Genomic DNA, 19,067 nt, shown 5'->3' with positions numbered 1-19,067 from the left:
GATTTGAAATTGAGAAAAGAATCTCAGCTTTCATTTTTTAAAAATTCTAGTAATTTTCCTTGCAGTTTTCTGCAGCAGGGGTGGACAAACTGCTATTAGTATAAAATGAGCCAGTTATGTATGCCAAAGGGTACGTCTACACTTGAACTGAAGGCGTGTCTTGCAGCTCAAATAGGCGTCTGTGCACTAGCTTGATCAAGCTAAACATGGAAGCAGCTACTACCGTGCAGGCAGCAACATGGGCTAGCAGCCTGAATAAACTTCCCTCCCCTGACTAGGGGTGTAAAAGGTTAACCGGTTAACTGTAAGCGTCACTCTTAACAGTTAACCAGTAGGAACTGGAGCAGCTCCCCACCCGCCACAGACAGGGGGCTGCCCCAGCTCCACGGTACCTGCCACGGACAGGGGCTGCTCCAGCCATCTGGAGCAACCACTACACGCGGTGGACCTGGGTGCATCGCAGGCAGGGGCTACTCTGGCCCCCTGGAGCAGCCCCTGTCCACGATGGCCTGGATGTATTGTAGGCAGAGGCTACTCTGGCCACACGGAGCAGTCCCTGCCTGCGGGGTGGGGCACTCCAACCCAGCCACAGTGTGGTCCAACCCCAACCACTCCATACCTAGCAGGACCCCTTTTAATCAGTTATCCATTTAACTGGTTAACTAATTAAATTGGATTTTACATTCCTACCCCCTGATACTGTGATCTCAGACAGTTACCCCACTGTACTGCCTGCACATGGGATGTTAGAAAGCAGGTAATTGTGTAACCATATAACCAATGAAAAACTGAACTGTAACATAGTTACATGTACCGGCAGCAGCAGCCAGGTCCCCAGGAGCTGATGCATACCAGAAGCTGGCTTTTAAGCTGCCGCCCAGCGCATACGAGCTCCCGCCTGCCGGCCCCGCTTCCAGGAAGCCAGCTGCTGCCCACTGCTGCTGCCTCTGATACAGAGGCAGAAGTGCAGGAGGGCAGCTGGCTTTCTGGAAGTGGGGCAGGAGCCTGAGCATAACTGTGAACATTAACCGGTAAGCCCAGGTTATACAGGGTTATACATTCACCTATCTTGCCTGCACTACTGCAGCTACACTTCAGTTTTTAGTACTGTGATGGATAGGAGTGCAGGCCAGCACCCGGTGACTAACAGGTTAACCTCAGGTACCTACGGGGTGTTGACAGAAAGCCAGGAAAGCCAATCGGAAAGACGGTTGAAATTTAAATTGAATATTAACTAGCTGCTGTTCCTTTATGTGAGTTCTGAGTTAGGACTGGCGGAAACAAGATGGAGTAATCAAACGGAATTACCATGCCTATAAGAAATATTGGTCATGGCAATGGACTTGAACTACTGATCAGTATGGATCATGAGTAGAAACAGAAATGTATGTTTAGTCGCAATCAGGGTAATTTTCTTTGTTTTGTGTTTGGTTAAACTTCTCTGTGTAAAATCCATGTGCCTCCCTCCTCCCACTCACTATACTTAAATTGTGCCAGCAATACCGTGTTTTAATCCGCTCTTTTCTCAGTTACTCTGTAACACCTAGCAGCCAAGTATATCTTTTTGTTTTGTTAATAAAATCACCTTTTTAAGGCAATGATTTGATTCTTGTGTCCTGAAAAGTGTGTGCGCCTGCCTAGCCTGAGAGGTCAGCTATCAGAGACACTGTTTGTTTTCTGTGGGGTTGTTTTGTTTGTTTCTTTTTTACAAGCTCTCTTGTGGCAAAAGAGCTTGGGGTACTCCTCTGGAAGAAGTTCAAGTGATTCTTCCTGAGTTTTAAAAAAAGGAGTTAGGCTTCCACCATCAAGTGTCCATCTCCCAAGGCCAGAGAATCTGTAACCTTGAAGAGTTTTTTTAAGCAGTAGCCTATAGAGGCAACGTAGTCAAGGTCTCTTGCGGGCCCCCACTCTTCTGCACTCAGAGGCTATGTCTACACTCACGGCTTCTTGCGCAAGTAATATGCAAATGACACTAAGCGTGGAATATCGCCGACCCTCATTTGCATACCTAATGAGCCACCATTTTTTTCAGAAGAAGCTCTTGCACAAGAAGGAGCACCTACACTGCCCCTTCTTGCGCAAGAAAAACCCTCTTGTGTAACACCGTTACACCTATTACTTTTCAGGGAGAACGGCGTTGCGCAAGAGGGTTTTTCTTGCGCAAGAAGGGGCAGTGTAGACGCTCCTTCTTGCACAAGAGCCTCTTCTGAAAAAAATGGTGGCTCATTGGGTATGCAAATGAGGCTCGGCGATATTCCACGCTTAGCCTCATTTGCATATTACCTGTGCAAGAAGCTGCGAGTGTAGACATAGCCAGAGTGGGGAACAGCTCTGACGAGCACACTAGCTCTACCAAAGCTAAAGTAACATATATACACATATTCCCAAGCCTAAAGTTATGCCAGAGTAAACACACCCAAAGAGTTAGCCTTCTAGCCTTCTCCAACCTTCTAAGCCATTTTAGGAGTGGGAACGCACAAAAAGCTGTCTCCGAGGCCAAACCCAAAATGTTAAGGCTGATCCTGGCTGAGGTGGATAAATTAAATCTATACCTGTAATTTAAAGCAGAGGGTCCTTACACAGATGTTCTGCTAAATATTACATTAGACATCCCACGGCACTTTCCAAACTAGCTTATCCACAGTTTCTCCACTTCAGATGACATTGTGTGCAGACTAATTGCTATTCTCCACTGTGGAGGTGGTTGCATTTTAGTGGTATTGTAATTAAAGTGCTAAAGTGTTTTGCCTCCCTTTAGCACAACAGATATATATTAGGGCTGTCAAACGATTAAAAAATGTAATCGTGATTAGTCACACCCTTAATCATGTGCACCTCCCCTTTGAAAAGCCGCTGCGGCGTTTCAAGGGGGCAGCACTGCATGGAGCCTGGGATCAGCCAGAGACCCCAGCTGACCCCAGACTTCATGCAGCGCTGCCCCATTCAAGCGCCTGGGCAGTATTTTCAAGAGGCAGCGCAAGGCGGAGCCTGGGATCAGTTGGAATCTCCAGCTGACCCCAGGCTCCATGCAGCACTGCCCCCTTTGAAGCGCCGTGGTGGCGCTGCATGGAGCCCGGGGTCGGCTGCGCCGCAGTGGCGCATCAAAGGGACAGCTGCCATGGAGACCAGGGTCAGCTGGGGAGTGCCCAGCTTATCCTGGGCTTCCCGTGGCAGTGGAACCCGGGGTGAGCTGGGGAATCCCAGCTGATCCTGGACTCGGTGTTGCACTGCCCCTGTGAAGCACTGAAGTAGCACTTCAAAGGGGCATCCCAGCATTAAAGCCTGTGATTAACGCGTTAAAAATGTAACGCGTTAATCCTGGACTGCATTAATCGCAGGCGTTAACGCATGTTAATTGACAGCCCTAATATATATTTTTTTTAAAAAGCTAAGGTACAAGCTTAACAGTGACAGGCCTGTCCAGGACTGACAATACCAAATTGTTTTCAGTAAAGAGGCATGATCCCGTGGTGTAAGGACTGAAGAAGGGCTCTAATCTCCATTTATGAACCTGACTCCATCAATGGCCTTAAGCATAAACTTCAGGTCTCAATGTCCCCAGGTATAAAACGGAGACAACTGTTCACCAACTCCTACGGGTTCTGTAAGTAATTACTGAATGTTTGGTTAACCCAGAAGGAAAGGGCTATATAAACGCTAAGTATTATCAGTGTGTCAATAAACCGAGTTTGTTAGAAACTCAAAACCCACACAATTCTTACGCAATATCCTGGGATGACTCTAAGCTGACACATGTCCTTAACTCAACCAGCCGGTTACACCCAGAACAGCACACTGTATGCTGCATATTAAGAAAAGCTTACATCTACAGGGTGAGTTAAGGACAGAGTTTTGGCCAGAAACTTGTCTTTATGTCAGATGGTAAAAGTGGGTGGGTGTGATTTTATACAATCATACTCAAAATTAATGTTAATGTGTGTGTAATTTTATCATATACAAGAAGATAATTATCGATAAGCATCAACCTTATCCTGGCAGATTACAATGTGGATTTGGAGGTGCGCTATTATTTATTATTCATATATATAAAAAATACACACACTTTACAAAGTCTGAGGTAGGGATGCTAGCGTGTAGTCGCTTACACGATTAACCGATAAGCCTTAGCTCATTGGATAATCCTAATGACTACATGCACCCTCCCTTGCTGCCTCTGTATCAGAGGCAGCGGGGGGAGGGGCAGGTGGGAGTAGATACACGCCAGGAACTGGCTTTTTAGTTGGCTCTCTGTGCATGTCAGCTCCTGTGGTGCCAAGCCGCCTCCCCCCTTCCCGCATGCTGCACTCCACAGAGGCACTCCCCATAAGCACCAGCTCCCAAGGAACCGCCTGCCCCCCCATGCTGCTGCCTCTGATAGAAAGGTAGCAGAGCAGAAGGTGGGGGGCACAGGTAGGAGATGGTACACGCAGGAAGCCAGCTCTCAGAGGCAGCAGGGGGAAAGGGATAGAGGGGCAAGTGGGAGCATGTAAACATGTAATCACTGAAAAATTCAGCTATTACACATTTACAAACGTTTGCTGACATCCCTAGTCTCAGAGGGGGAGCCATGTTAGTCTCTAAGATGCCATAGGACAACTAATTGTTTTTAGAGTTACAGATTCACAAAAATATATATAGTATCATGAGCTTTTGTGGGTAAAACCCACTTTTTCAGATGAACAGCCCATCTCATCTGAAGAAGCGGGTTTTACACACTTTACAGTACACTGATATTACTTGAGCTTTATTCTTGTGATTACATCAATAATCTGTCAGTCAATACTTTATACAGTAAAACTCCAATAGTCCAGCACTCCTGATAGTCCGGCATCAAAATGGCAAGAGCCTAGTGAGTGAACTTCGGCAAAAAATGAGTCACAAGGTAACAGCAGCAGCAGCTGAACTGAGCAAAAAGGGTAAAAAAGGCCTAAAAAAACTAAAACATTACAGTATACTGTATACAGTATGTACAATAAAAAGGGTTAGGAACACTTTATATACAGTATATAATGTATACAGTATATATATAACCAGTTTATAGTACCTCCTGATAGTCCGGCATATCTGATAATCCGGCACCACCTAGGTCCCATAGGTTCCGGATTATCGGAAGTCTACTGTATAAGGCACTGGTTGTTCTCAATCTGTGGCCCACTCATCACAAACCTATGTCCCATGTTATGTCCTCAAAACCATACAGATAGTATTGGATGCGTGCATACCCTGCCTTCAGTGATAACTAGGTTGAAAACTACTGTTATAAAATATCTTACGATGATTAGGTGCAGCACAGGATCTGGCTAGTAGAGCATAGGATCTGGTCTGAGAGCTGAATATACCTAGACAGCTTGGTAATAGTGACAGTAATATAATTAAATTTAACATCCCTGTGACAGGAAAAACACCACAGAAGCACAACACAGCAGCATTTAATTTCAGAAAGGGGAACTGCACAAAAATGAAGTTAAACAGAAATTAAAAGGTACAGTGTGAAAAGTGAAATCCCTGCCAGTGGCATGGAAACTTTTTCAAGACACCATAAGTGGAAACTCAACTTAAATGTATCCCCCCCAAATTAAAAAACATTAAAAAAAAACCAGAAAACTGCCACTGTGGCTAAACAACAAAGTAAAATAAACAGTGAGAAGCAAAAAGGCATTGTTTAAAAGGAGGACATTAAATCACAGTGTGGAAAATAGAAAGGAGCATAAACTCTGGCAAATGACGTATAAAATATAACTAGGAAGGCCAAAAAAGGAATTTTAAGTTCATCTAGCCAAAGACTCAAAAAGTAATAGCAAAAAAGCATTTTTAAGTACATTAGAAGCAGGAAGTCTGCTAGACAACCAGTGGGGCCACTGGACGACCGAGATGCTAAAGGACACATGAGGACAATAAGGCCACTGCAGAGAAACTAACAAATTCTTTGCATCACTCTTCATGGCTGCGGATATGAGGGAGAGTCCCAAACCTGAGCCTTTTTTTTTTAGGTGACAAATCTAAGGAACAGTCCCAGATTGAGGTAGAGATGTGAAGGTTTAACCAGTTAACTGGTGGGGCTGGAGCAGCTCCCCATCTGCTCCAGCCCCGCAGGGGGGCCCACCATGGACAGGGGCTGCTTCAGCACAGCCTCTGCCTGCAGCAAACCAGAGCACCCCACAGGCAAGGGCTGCTCTCTGTCCATGGCGGACACGGGCACCCCAGAGGCCGAGGCTGCTCCAATCAGTACACTGGAGTAACTCTTGCCTGCGGAATAGTGATAGAAATGTAGCCGTGTTAGTCTGGGGTAGCTGAAGCAAAATGCAGGACAATGTAGCACTTTAAAGACTAACAAGATGGTTTATTAGATGATGAGCTTTCGTGGGCCAGACCCACTTCTTGGCCCCCCTGGCCAGAGCAGCCTCTATCTGCAGTGAACCAGGGCACCCTGCAGGTAGGGGCTGCTCTGATCGGAATGCCGGAGCAGCCCCTGCCTGCATCACAGGGGTGGGGAGGGGCAATGTTCCAGTTCAGTGGCTAGTGGGGGGGGGCGCATTCCAACCCTGCTTGCCCCCTTTATTTGGTTAACCAGTTAAACATATGAAATGGGATTTTACATCCCTAGACTGAGGTGTCATTAGAGGAGGGTTTGTAATAAATTGATAAATTAAACAGTCATAAATCAGGAGAACCAGATGGTACTCACCCCAGAGTTCTGAAGGGGGCAGCGACCCCACCACCACCACCACCACCACGGGGCTCCCAGGTGAGTACCTGCTCCCACCATCTCCCCACCACGCTACTGCCCCTTGGCTAGACCTACTATTCCTGGACTCTGTGGTCTAGGAATATCTGTGGTCCTGCTGGACCATGGATGTTGCCGGATCAAAAAGTTCCGGTTAAGGGGGGTACAACGTGTAGTGCCAAAACCACATCATGTACAAACAAGAAACACCCAATGCACACTTTAAACATCTGCAGATCATAAATTACATAAATAATCTTGATGTTTGATAACATTTACTATTGGAGCTTTACTGTCATGTTATTACCAGAAAACTCTTCAATATACTCATACACAAATATCACCAAACACACAGCTACTTTATGATCTGACATAAAGATAAGGTTGAAGCCATTAATAATTATCTTACTCCTACCCTGCACAATTCTACTTGCCTGGCAGAATTTTGTTTCAAAAAATGTATGAGTCAAACTATAATTAGCTGTTTCCTTAATATTATCAAGGTTGAGCACAGGAAGAGTTGGGAAATTTCTTGTACATTTCCAAGACAATTTTTGTAAGTCTGGCCTTGAAGCTACCTTTTGGACAGTCCACAAATTTCTCACTACTTTTATACAGTGAAGCATGCACCCACCAAAAATACGTTGTTATTATATACTCTATGTTTTGCAATGTGCATGCACTGTTCATTATTTAAGTGGCGCACATCTCAAACTGCAGTGAGACGCAGCTGTAGTCAGTGTTGAAGCCCTGTGTAGTAACATCACTGGGGGAAAGAAACAGGCTTTGTTTCAGGATTCACTGCTTTTCCATCCATCAATTCGCAACATCAACAACAGGAGAGCATAAAGAGGTCAAGAAAGGAGCCTGAATGAGCAGTGACTGCACACCCTTTGCATGGCCGAAGTCTGACTGATACAAGAAGAGTCTGAAACAAACACACCAAAACAAGGATCTGGGGGCAGAGGGGGAGGTGAAGGACAGAGAATAACATCTACAACTAAGGTGACTAGATGCTCTGATTTTATAGGGCCAGTCCTAATACTTGGGGCTTTGTCTTATACTATTCTCCCCCTCCCCCAGCCTCAGCCCTGCTTTTTCACACTTGCTAGCTGGTCACCTTATCTACACAGGCTGTTTCAAATACAGCTCCCCCGGGGGGAAGCCATCACCCCCCAATTCCTGGAGCAGCTGAAGCTATGACAGTGGGGAGAAGATATGTGCCCCTCTAGGGAAAGCAGGAGTGTTGGGGGGGGAGAATTCTCTAGGGGGATGGAGGGTTACAGGATGGGTCTCCCCAATTCTCCCTCGCAAGTGAAAGTGGGGCAAAGGGGATGTGGTCCTCTAGGGGAAGCTGGGGGGGGGGTTACAGAATGGCACCCCCAATCAGACGTGGGGGGGACAATGAGGGAAGGGGCTGGGGTCCTCTAGGGCAGACCGGGAAGTTACAGGATGGCACCCCCCCAATTTCCCACTCCCAATCAGACGTGGGGGGACAATGTGGGAAGGGGCTGGGGTTCTCTAGGGGAGGCGGGGGGGTACATGATGCACCCCCAAATTTTCCACTCCCCATCTGATGTGGGGGACAATGGGAAAAGGGGCTGGGGTCCTCTGGGGGAGGCGGGGGGGTTACAGGATGGCACCCCCCAATGTCCCACTCCCCACCAGACGTGGGGGACAATGGGGGCCTCTAGGGGTACCATCCTGAACCCCCGGCTCCCCTCGAGGGCCCCAGCCCCCGGTGCGGCGGGGAGGGGCTCGGCCAGGCGGGGTGCAGGCGGCGGGGGCCGGGCGGTACCTGTGGGTGCGGGGGCCGGCGGCTCGGGGCTGCTGCAGCCTGTCCAGCTCGGCTCGGCCGCTCGCTGCTCCGCGGCTGCTGCACTGAGGCGACGACCAGCGGCGGCCTGTTCCGCAGCCTCCTCCCCGCGCCGCGCGGCCCGCCCCGGCCCCGCCTCGGGCCTCCGGCCGCCCCCCGCCTGGCCCGGAGCCCGGGGACACGGGCCGCCCCGCCTCGGCCACGCGGAGCCGCAGGCCGGGCCCGGCGCGGACACGCCCCGCAGCGGCACCGGCCCCCCCCCCCCCCGCCTCGCCCGCACCGCGGCCAAGCCAGCCCCCCCCGCACCCGGGCCCAGCCCCCCCCCCCGGACCCCCCTCCGCACCCGCCCCCGGGCCCAGCCCCCCCCACTTCTATCCCCGCACCCCCCGCACCCGCCACCCCCGGGCCCAGCCCCCCCACTTCTATCCCCGCACCCCCCGCACCCCCACCCCCGGGACCAGCCCCCCCACTTCTATCCCCGCCCCCCCGCACCCCCACCCCCGCCAGCCCCCACCCCCGCCCCCCCCGCACCCCCACCCCCGGGCCCAGCCCCCCCCCGCACCCGGGCCCAGCCCCCCCACATCTATCCCCGCACCCGCCACCCCCACCCCCGGGCCCAGCCCCCCCACTTCTATCCCCCCGCCCCCGCCACCCCCGGGCCCAGCCCCCCCCGCGCACCCCCCCCGGGCCCAGCCCCCCCACCCCCACCCCCGGGCCCAGCCCCCCCACTTCTATCCCCGCCCCCCCCCCCCCGGGCCCAGCCCCCCCCCGCACCCCCACCCCCGGGCCCAGCCCCCCCACTTCTATCCCCGCCCCCGGGCCCAGCCCCCCCCCGCTCCCCCACCCCCGGGCCCAGCCCCCCCACTTCTATCCCCGCCGCCCCCGCCACCCCCGGGCCCAGCCCCCCCCGCGCACCCGCCCCCGGGCCCAGCCCCCCCACTTCTATCCCCGCACCCGCCCCCGGGCCCAGCCCCCCCCGCACCCCCACCCCCGGGCCCAGCCCCTCCACTTCTATCCCCGCCCCCCCCGCACCCGCCACCCCGATCCCCAGGCCCAGCCCCCGCCCCGCCATCCCCGGGCCCAGCCCCTCCACTTCTATCCCCGCCCCCCCCAGCACCCGCCACCCCCACCCCCGGGCCCAGCCCCTCCACTTCTATCCCCGCCCCGCACCCGCCACCCCCATCCCGGGCCCAGCCCCCCCACTTCTATCCCTGCCCCCCCCAGCACCTGCCACCCCGATCCCCCGGGCCCAGCCCCCGCCCCTCCACCGACACCCCCCCATCCCCGGGCTCAGCCCCCGCCCCTCCACCGACACCCCCACCCCCGGGCCCAGCCCTCCCACTTCTATCCCCGCCCCCCCACACCACCGACACCCCAATCCCCAGGCTCAGCCCCCACTTCTATTCCTGCCCCCCCACAGCACCGGCCCCCCCACTTCTATCCCCCGCCCACCCATACCACCGGCACCCCAATCTCCAGGCCCAGCCCCCCCCACTTCTATCCCCCACCCCCCCACACAGCACCGGCACCCCAATCCCCGGCCATTCTTTACACTTCCATCCCTGCCCCCCCAACGGCACCCCAATCTCCGGGCCCAGCTCCCCCATTTCCACCCCCCCACACCAGCACCCCAATCCCCAGGCCCAGCCCCTCCACTTCCATCCCCCACCTCCCCCATATCACCGGCACCCCAGGCCCAGCCCCTCCACTTCCATCCCTCACCTCCCCCATATCACCAACACCCCAATCCCCAGGCCTAGGACCCCCCACTTCCATTCCCCACCCCTCCCATACCACCAGCACCCCAATCTCCAGGCCCAGCCCCTCCATTTCCATCCGTACCCCCCCACCGGCACCCCAATCCCCAGGCCTAGCCCCCTGGGCCTTCCACCCCCCAACCCATCTGCCACCCCACATATCTTGTTCCCCAAGCCACTGATACCCTGGCCCAGGCTCCTCATGCTTTGGTCCCCCAATTCCTGGGCCCTACCTCCCAGCCCCATGCCACTGCCCCTACCAATACCCTCACCCCCAATCATTAGCCCAGCCCCCCGACCCCTACATGGCCTACCATGGTCTGACCTAACTCCCCTGAACCCCAACTCCCACAGCTCCTACATAGTCGTTACCCCAGACCCTCACCTATACCTCAGTCCTCAATACCCCAGCCTGTACATCCCCATCCCCCCAGGTATCTTGTCACCCCAGTACCCTGTCCCTTCACCCTGTACCTCACCTGCTCCAGCCCCTCCATACCTCTTAAGGAATAAGGGATCTTTTGGAAAAGGCTTTATTTTCCGAAAGATCCGCGTCTAGACTGGAGCTTTTTTCCGGCAAAGCTCCGAGCTGGAAAAAAGCGGCAGCCATTTTTATGCAAATGAAGCGGGGGATTTAAATCCCCCGCTTCATTTGCAACTGCGATGTGTCTGATTTGCATCCCTTTTCCGTAAAAGGGATGCAGTCTAGACACAGCCCCTGTGTCCCCCTCACAACTCCTACACAACCAGTACCCAGGCCCAGCCCTCACACCACCATCCCAATAGTATCCTGGCCCAGCTTCCCCTGCCCTTCTCCACCATGCCATAGTCCTTGCCAGCCCCTCCGACTCCTACATCACCAGACACCCCATAGTCCCGTCCAGTACCCTCCCCATCTTCCAAGACCCTTTTAGCATCATTCCCCAAATATACCTTATTCCAGCCCCCCATAAACTTCCTGTATCATCCACCCGATCCTCCATCCCAGTTTTCTCAGGGATCCTGATCCACCATCACTCAAACATCTCATCACAGTCAACCTGTGGAACTCCTTGCCAGAGGATGTTGTGAAGGCCAGATTAACAGGCTTCAAAACAGAACTAGATAAATTCATGGAGAATAGGTCCATCAATAGTTATTAGCCAGGATGGTCAGGCAGCAGAGCTGACAGCCATCACGGGCCTGGAGGCAATGGCAGGGGGCAGCTCCAACCCCCAGAAGAGGAAAATCCTTGGGTAGAAGAGGCAGGGCTAAAAGCAGTCAGTCCTTAGCACCTCCTAGAGTGTGATGCTGGGCACTTCCCCCCAACCCTCAGAACCACGCGAAGTTGCAATTCAAAGAGGCTCATGGTCTCTGGCTGCCACCACTGCTGCAATAGTAGCAGCAGCTGGGAGCTCTGGGCCTCTTTGAAACACCAGGCCCCTGTCCCCCTCCCCCCACCCCCGTCAGCAGGCCGGGTGGGCAGGAATGGTGTCCTTTGCCTCTGTTTGTCAGAAGCTGGGAATGGGTGACGGGGTGGATCACCTGATGATTCCCTCTGTCCATTCCCTCTGGGGCACAAGGCCACTGTTGCAAGACAGGCTACTGGGCTAGCTAGACCTTTGCTTTGACCCAGTATAGCCGTTCTTATCCCACCCCATGGACCAACCTAATTACCTTCTTTAACAATACTAGCCCAGTGTTGGGAGAAAGCAGTCATCGAGGTATGTTCTGATTTGAATATGCTGTCCCACTAGACATTCTCATAAGCAAACTAGGGATATGGGGTCTCGAGGAAATTACTGTAAGGTGGGTGTATAACAGTTTGAAAGACCACAATCAGAGGAATTATCGATTGCTCACTGTCAAACTGAGAAGGCGCATCTAGCGGTGTTGTGCAGAGGTCAGTCCTGGGTCTGGTACTAGTCAATATTTTCACTAATGACTTGGATAACACAGTGGAGCCTATGTTTATAAAATTTATGGACGACCGCAAGCTGGGAGAGGCTGCAAGCAGTTTGGAGGATAGGATTAGAATTCAAAATGACCATAACCAATTAGAGAGTTGCTCTGGTATCAGCGCAATGACATTCATAGGAAGTGCAAAGTGCTGCCTATTGGAAAGAAAAATCAAATGTACAAATGCAAAATAGGGACTAAATAGCTGGGCAGTACTTGGGCACCAGGTGAAACTTTGCCTAGAGTAGATTAGTTTCTTATCCCATTTCTGACCTGTGGTCCCACCCAAACTCCACCGCTGTTTCTTCCCTGGTCCACCTCGCCATGTCCCTCTTCACCTCTTCCTATGCTGCTCACCTCCCCACCCCCCACCATTGTGGGGATGGGATGTGGAAGAGAGGAAAGACTCAGCAAGTGGTGTGAACCGCCTTATGAGGGCAGGGAGTGGACAGGAGGAAAACTCACCAGGCAGCACAGCTGCATCAGGTGCTAAGAATCTCAGGAAAAGGGCAGAATAGGTGGGGAAAAGGCAAGGCCACCCTGGGCCAGGTGTCAGGCAGCAAGGTAGTGGCAGTTGCTCTAAGGGAGGCTTAGTCTCCCCTGGCCTATTATCCCTGCGGCCCATAGGGTGGTCCTACTGCAGGAAAGAGTCCAGGAGTTATAGCAGATTGCAAATAGAATATGAACCAAAACTGTGATACAGCTGCAAAAAAAAGACCAATATCGTTCTGGGATCTATTTACAGGAGTGTCATATGTAACAGCTGAGCAGCAGTAGTTTTGCTCCACTCCGTGATGAGGGAACGTCTGCTAGAATAGTGTCTCCAATTGTGGATTCCACACTTTAAGAACAATGTGGAAAAATTGGACCCAGGTCCTCTTATGCACTATTGCTGCTTAGCCAGTTAGCTTCCATTGGCAACCTCTCCAAGCTTGATGTTATCTGCATATTTTATAAACCAACTCTCCACTCCATCGTCCAAGTCACTGAAAATACTGAGTAGCACTAAGCCCAGGACGGACTCTTGCAGAACTGCACTTGATATGTCCTCTCGTTTGACAGGGAACCCTTGATAATTACTCTTTGAGTACAGGCAGTCCCCTGGGTTACGTACAAGATAGGGACTGTAGGTTTGTTCTTAAGTTGAATCTGTATGTAAGTCGGAACTGGAGTCCAGATTCAGCCACTGCTGAAACTGACCAGCGGCTGACTACAGGAAGCCGGAGGCAGAGTTGCTCTGCCCCGGGCTTCCTGGAATCAGCCGCTGATCAGTTTCAACAGCGGCTGAATCTGGACGCCAGTTCCGACTTACATACAGATTCAACTTAAGAACCTCAGGCGTCCCCAAGTCAGCTGCTGCTGAAACTGATCAGCGGCTGATTCCAGGAAGCCCGGGGCAGAGCAACTCTGCCTCGGGCTTCCTGTAGTCAGCGCTGGTCAGTTTCAGCAGCGGCTGACTTGGGGACGCCTGGGGCAGAGCAGCTGGGGTGCTGCTGGGTTGATCCAGTAGCGCTGCTCCTCGGCGCTACTGGATCAACCCAGCAGCACCCCAGCTGCTCTGCCCCAGGCGTCCTGATTCAGCCGCTGCTGAAACTGACCAGCAGCGGCTGAATCAGGACGCCTGGGGCAGAGCAGCTGGGGTGCTGCCGGGTTGGACCAGTAGCGCCCAGAGCGGCGTTGCGGGACCAACCGGCAGCGCCCCAGCTGCTCTACCACAGGCGTCCGGAGAAAAGCCTGGTCTGCTGGGGGGGGGGCGCACACTAGCTGCGCCTCCCCCCCCAGCAGACCAGGGAGACGCGGGTGGCGGACCGAGACGCACCACGGTCCCGCCGCCCGGGTCCTCCGCGGCTTTGCTCCGCATCTCCCTGGTCTGCTGGAGACCAGCAGACCAGGGAGATGGGGAGCAAAGCCGCGGAGCACGCGGGCAGCGGGACAGCCCAGACGCGCCGCGGCTGTCCCGCTGCCAGCGTCCTCTGAGGCTTTGCTCCCCGTCTCCCTGGTCTGCTGGTCACCAGCAGACCAGGGAGACGCGGAGCAAAGCCACGGAACACGCGGGCAGCGGGACAGCCCAGACGCGCCGCGGCTGTCTGGCTGCCGGCGTCCTCCAAGGCTTTGCTCCCCGTCTCCCTGGTCTGCTGGAGACAGCAGACCAGGGAGATGGGGAGCAAAGACAGCCGCGGCGCATCTGGGCTGTCCCGCTACCCGCATGCTCCGCGGCTTTGCTCAGTGTCTCCCTAGTCTGCTGGGGGGGACTCCCCCCCCCCCGCAGACCAGGGAGACGCGAAGCAGCTTTTCTCGCCCCGGAGGATGCGGGCAGCGGGACCGCGGCGCCTCTGGGCGTCCCGCCACTCCCGTCCTCAGGGGCGAGAAAAACCCTGTTCGTAACTGCGGAGCCAACATAAGTCGGATCCGCGTAACTCGGGGACTGCCTGTATTGTCTTTCAGCCACCTTAAACCAATTTTCTCTGGACCACATTTCCCTCATTTGCTGATGAGTGTTATATGGGACTGTGTCAAAAACATTAATGAAGTCCAGATATACAAGTCTCCTGCTTCCCTTCTGTCCAGTTCTATCCATCCGTTACTTTGTTGAAGAAGAAAACTAGATTGGTTTCGCATGCTGTGTTCCTGACAAATCCCATGTGGTCTATTGCTCATCACCTTGTTAGCCTCTAGGAATACAAATCAACAGGTTACTAATGCTCCAACTGCAGAACTCAATCTGCTGGACCACACCAGGCTTTATAGATTAAGGCTCCAATTGTCTAAAGATTTATGCCCATGATTATCTTTAACCACTTGAACAGTCTCACTGACATCCTGGGACTTACTAACATGCTTAAAGCTTAGCACATATGTAACTCGCACACCTAGGCTATGTCTACACTGATGGCTCCTTGCGCAAGAACTTCTTGCGCAAAGGTTCTTGTGCAAGAAGTCCTGGCAAGAACACATCCACATTGCCATGTGTGAGATGTGCTTTTGTGCAAGAGCGCCCATGGCAGTGATTCTTGCACAATAAAACTCTATAGCTAAAATAGCTTTCTTGCACAAGAGAGCATCCACACTTGTGATTCTTGTGCAAGAGCTACACTCTTTTCTTACAAGTGGAAGCTGTCTTGGCAAGAGCTCTTGCGCAAGAGAGCTTACACTTGTAAGAAAACAGCATAGCTCTTGCTCAAGAAGCCATCTCTTAGCATGCCTTACTGTACATCTTCTTGCGCAGGAGCGGGTGGACAGTGTGGATGCACTGCGGATTATTGCGCAAGAACAGCCATTCTTGCGCAAGAAGCCGCCAGAAGACATAGCCCTAGTGTGGTTACTGAGCAATGCAAGTGGTACGAAGACCACAGCAAAAGTTAAGATCAAGAGACCTCTACAGCATGGGTTAGGAGCCAGCTGGCTTTTCGCTCAGAGGGTAGTGGCTCCTATACTCACTTCCAGAGGTCCTAGGTTCAAATCCAACCAGTGGCAGTTACATATGTATAAGTCATTGTAGGACCAGGCCATAATTCTTACTCTGAAGGGATGCTGTCAGATTAAAACAATAACTTTAAAAGATAAACTCTGTTGATAATTTAGAATAATCCAGAACAGTCCAATTTACTTTTCACCACGTATGCTGTTTTGTTTATTTTGAAAAAAAAAACCTCATTTCACTTTCTGCAATCTTAAAAAAAATGAATTAGACATTACAATATAAGAAAAGGCAGACAAAGCCTTACAGTTATACATCTCAATACTGTGTTTTATTATGCCTTCAATCCACAGCATTTCTCTGATTTCCCACTTAAGTGACATTTCACTAGTCAAACAAAAATGTACACCACAGTCACAATGTCTGGAGTAGCTCAACAATGGGAATGCCAGCCTTGGGGGCAGACTGTCAAAAAAAGCAGATACCCCAAATTGTGATATGTCGTATAGTTAGATTTTACCAACCAAGTGTAAACTCACGGATCACTACAACAGTTTTACCATGGAGTCACAGGCAGTCCCTCCAGGGTTTCTGGTCTATCCTGCCACCCACGCAAGCTGGACAAGATAATTGGTCCCCTCTACCAAAGATCACAAAATAATCCGGTTATTACCAGTTCCAAGAGACTAGTCACATACCTCAGACCAATTTGTATCTCAGATCACATACCAAAGACAACATTGGTAGCGAATCCTGTAATAAAGTAATGGCTTATTAACCATGAAAAAGAAACAATAGTTACTTACAAGTTAAAGCAACCAATCATACACACACGAGTTAACGATCTGTGGGTCCCAAAGATGAGAGAGATGTAATAATCCATGCTATGATGACCCTCTTAATTCTTGATAGTTCCCCTAGATGGGCAGAAGGAGCCACTCTTCTTGTCTGAACCCGGCTGTAAACTACAGAATTACTTTCATATAACTACAGTCACGTGAATCTTCCATACCCTTGAGCAACAATTATACTAACCTAAGTGTAACCATCTGCCACTAGTCAGATTTGAACCTATAAACCTCTGGAGCTTAGCGTAGGCGCCTCTAGCACTTGAGCTAAAAGCAAGCTGGCTCTCAGCTTTGGACTGTAGAGCTCCCTTGTTCTTATCTTAGGCTGTAAGTGGTCTAAGTGCCACTACAGGGACAGTGAACCACACTAGAGCTATGTCTACACTGGTGGGTTGTTGTGCCAGAAGTATGCAAATGAGGCTAAGCGTAGAATATCACTGAGCCTCATTTGCATACCTAATGAGCCACCATTATTGCGGAAGAGACTCTTGTGCTAGAAGGAGCTATCTACACTGCCCCTTCTTGCACAAGAAAAACCCTCTTGTGCAATGCCGTTATTCCTGAAAATAATCAGCGTAGTGGTGTAGACAGCTCCTTCTAGCGCAAGAGCCTCTTCCGCAATAATGGCGGCTCATTAGGTATGCAAATGAGGCTCGGCGATATTCCACGCTTAGCCTCATTTGCATACTTCTTGCGCAACAACCCCTCCAGTGTAGACATAGCCTAGGGCTACGACTTCACTGTGAGTTCTTCTGGCAGAAAATATGCTAATGAGGGACTCATTAGCATAAGTCACGATCTCATTCGTATATTTTCTGCCATTTCTTTTTGCGCAAAAAGAAGCAGTGTGGATGGGGTTTTTTTGTGCAAAAACTCCATTTTGCACAAGATCCTTATGCCTCTCGAGGACAGGCATCAGAATCTTGCACAAAACAGGGTTTTTGTGCAAAAAAACCCAACCATCCACACTTCTCCTTTTTGCACAAAAACCCCTTGGCTACATCTACATTGGCAAGATTTTGCGCAAATACTCTTTAACGCAAGAGTTTTTGCGTTAGAGTATTTGCGCAAGAGAGCGTCTACATTGGCATGTGCCTTTGCGCAAGAGCATGCGTGCCAGTGTAGATGCTCTCTTGCACAAGAAAGCTCCGATGGCCATTTTAGCCATCGGGCTTTCTTGAGCAAGAAATTCATGTTGCCTGTCTATACTGGCCTCTTGCGCAAGAACAGTTGCACAGGGCTCAGGCCTTATTCCTGAGCAGGAGCATCATAGTTCTTGCACAAGAAGCACTGATTTCACACATTAGAACGTCAGTTTTCTTGTGCAAGAACTCCCCACCAGTGTAGACAGGCAGCATGTTTTTGCGCAAAAGTGGCCACTTTGGCGCAAGATCGTGCCAATGAAGACACAGCCCTTGTGCAAAAAGAAACGGCAGAAAATAAGCTAATGAGATCTGCCGAAAAAACTGGCAGTGTAGACGAAGCTCTGAGGTGTGGGTTACATACTTCCTCTAGCTGAGAAAGCATATCCAGAGCTTCAGAGACCCAGGGCTGATTTGAACCTAGGCTCTCTGGAGCTTATTGTAAGAGTCTCTACTGCTTGAGCTAAAAGCCAGCTGCTTTTAAGTTGAGGTTGTAGAGCTCCCTTGTTCTTATCTCTCGCTGTAAGTGGTCTATGGGCCTTATAGTCTATGGGACAGCGAACCACACTAAGTATGTGGTCTATGGGACAGGGAACCACACTAGGGCTACGACTACACTGCACCTCTCTTGCGCAAAAGCCTATTCAAATGAAGCACAGATTAGCGTATTGCCAGGTTTCATTTGCATAATTAATTAGGGTCCATTTTTGGGCAAGAGGCTTTTGCACAAAAAGGAGCTGTGTAGACGGTTCCTTTTTGCACAAAAACCCCCTCTTGCGCAACAGCCATTCTGCCTCATTTTTTCAAGGGGGTTTTGCCCAAAAATGGCCCCTAATTAATTATGCGAATGAAGCATGGCAATATGCTAATCTGTGCTTCATTTGTGTAGGCTTTCGCACAAGAGAGGTGCAGTGTAGACGTAGCCTAGGTGTTTGGGTTACAGACGTACCAATCAGTATAACCGGTAACTTATGTAGCCACTGCCTCTTGCAGAGATGGAGTAATTAAAATGGCTGACGAAAGCTCTCTCCAGCTGGCTTTTAGAGAGTCTTCATGAAGGCACAGCACCTGTTCCAATGCAGCATTTTAAGTGACATCGGTGAGAGGTGACCTGTGAGAGATGGTAGCTACCTTCACAGGAGAAGCCCATCCATCCACATAGCACAGTCTATATTGGAGTCTTGGTCAATATAACTGCATTGCCCTCAAGTATGGATTTTTCACAACCTACAGCAACATAATTATACTGATGTAAATTAGTAGTGTAGACCTAGCCTTATATTTTACCTTGTAACATGAAACACAGATGTTACAAGTGAGATTAATGAAGGCAGCAACTTACAAGCTTTTCATAAAGTCTAAACACCAAGCACATATCTATTTTGAACAAAATAACATGCAGGTGAGCTGGTTTGGTTTCCAGC

The 19,067-nt window shown here is 51.2% G+C and overlaps 1 protein-coding gene across 3 annotated transcripts in view; it reads right to left on the bottom strand.

Moving 5' to 3' along the window:
* Positions 1-19,067, bottom strand: part of SMOX (spermine oxidase) — a 136,157-nt gene that overhangs the window by 80,985 nt on the left and 36,105 nt on the right. Inside the window, exon 1 of one of the 3 annotated variants that reach the window (XM_075930978.2) lies at positions 8,523-8,744. The exons of 1 other annotated variant lie outside the window; for it this stretch is intronic. The gene's annotated coding sequence lies outside the window, so the exon portion shown is untranslated. Of the gene's footprint in view, positions 1-8,522; positions 8,745-19,067 lie in introns of those variants that run through there. One more of the 3 variants, XM_075930977.2, reaches the window with a different exon arrangement.

This window comes from Pelodiscus sinensis, chromosome 4 (genome assembly GCF_052426305.1).
Source record: "Pelodiscus sinensis isolate ZL-2025 chromosome 4, ASM5242630v1, whole genome shotgun sequence".
NCBI lineage: Eukaryota > Metazoa > Chordata > Testudines > Trionychidae > Pelodiscus > Pelodiscus sinensis.
The sequence above is the reverse complement of the archived record's forward strand: the minus strand, read 5'-3'. Positions and strand labels throughout refer to the sequence as shown.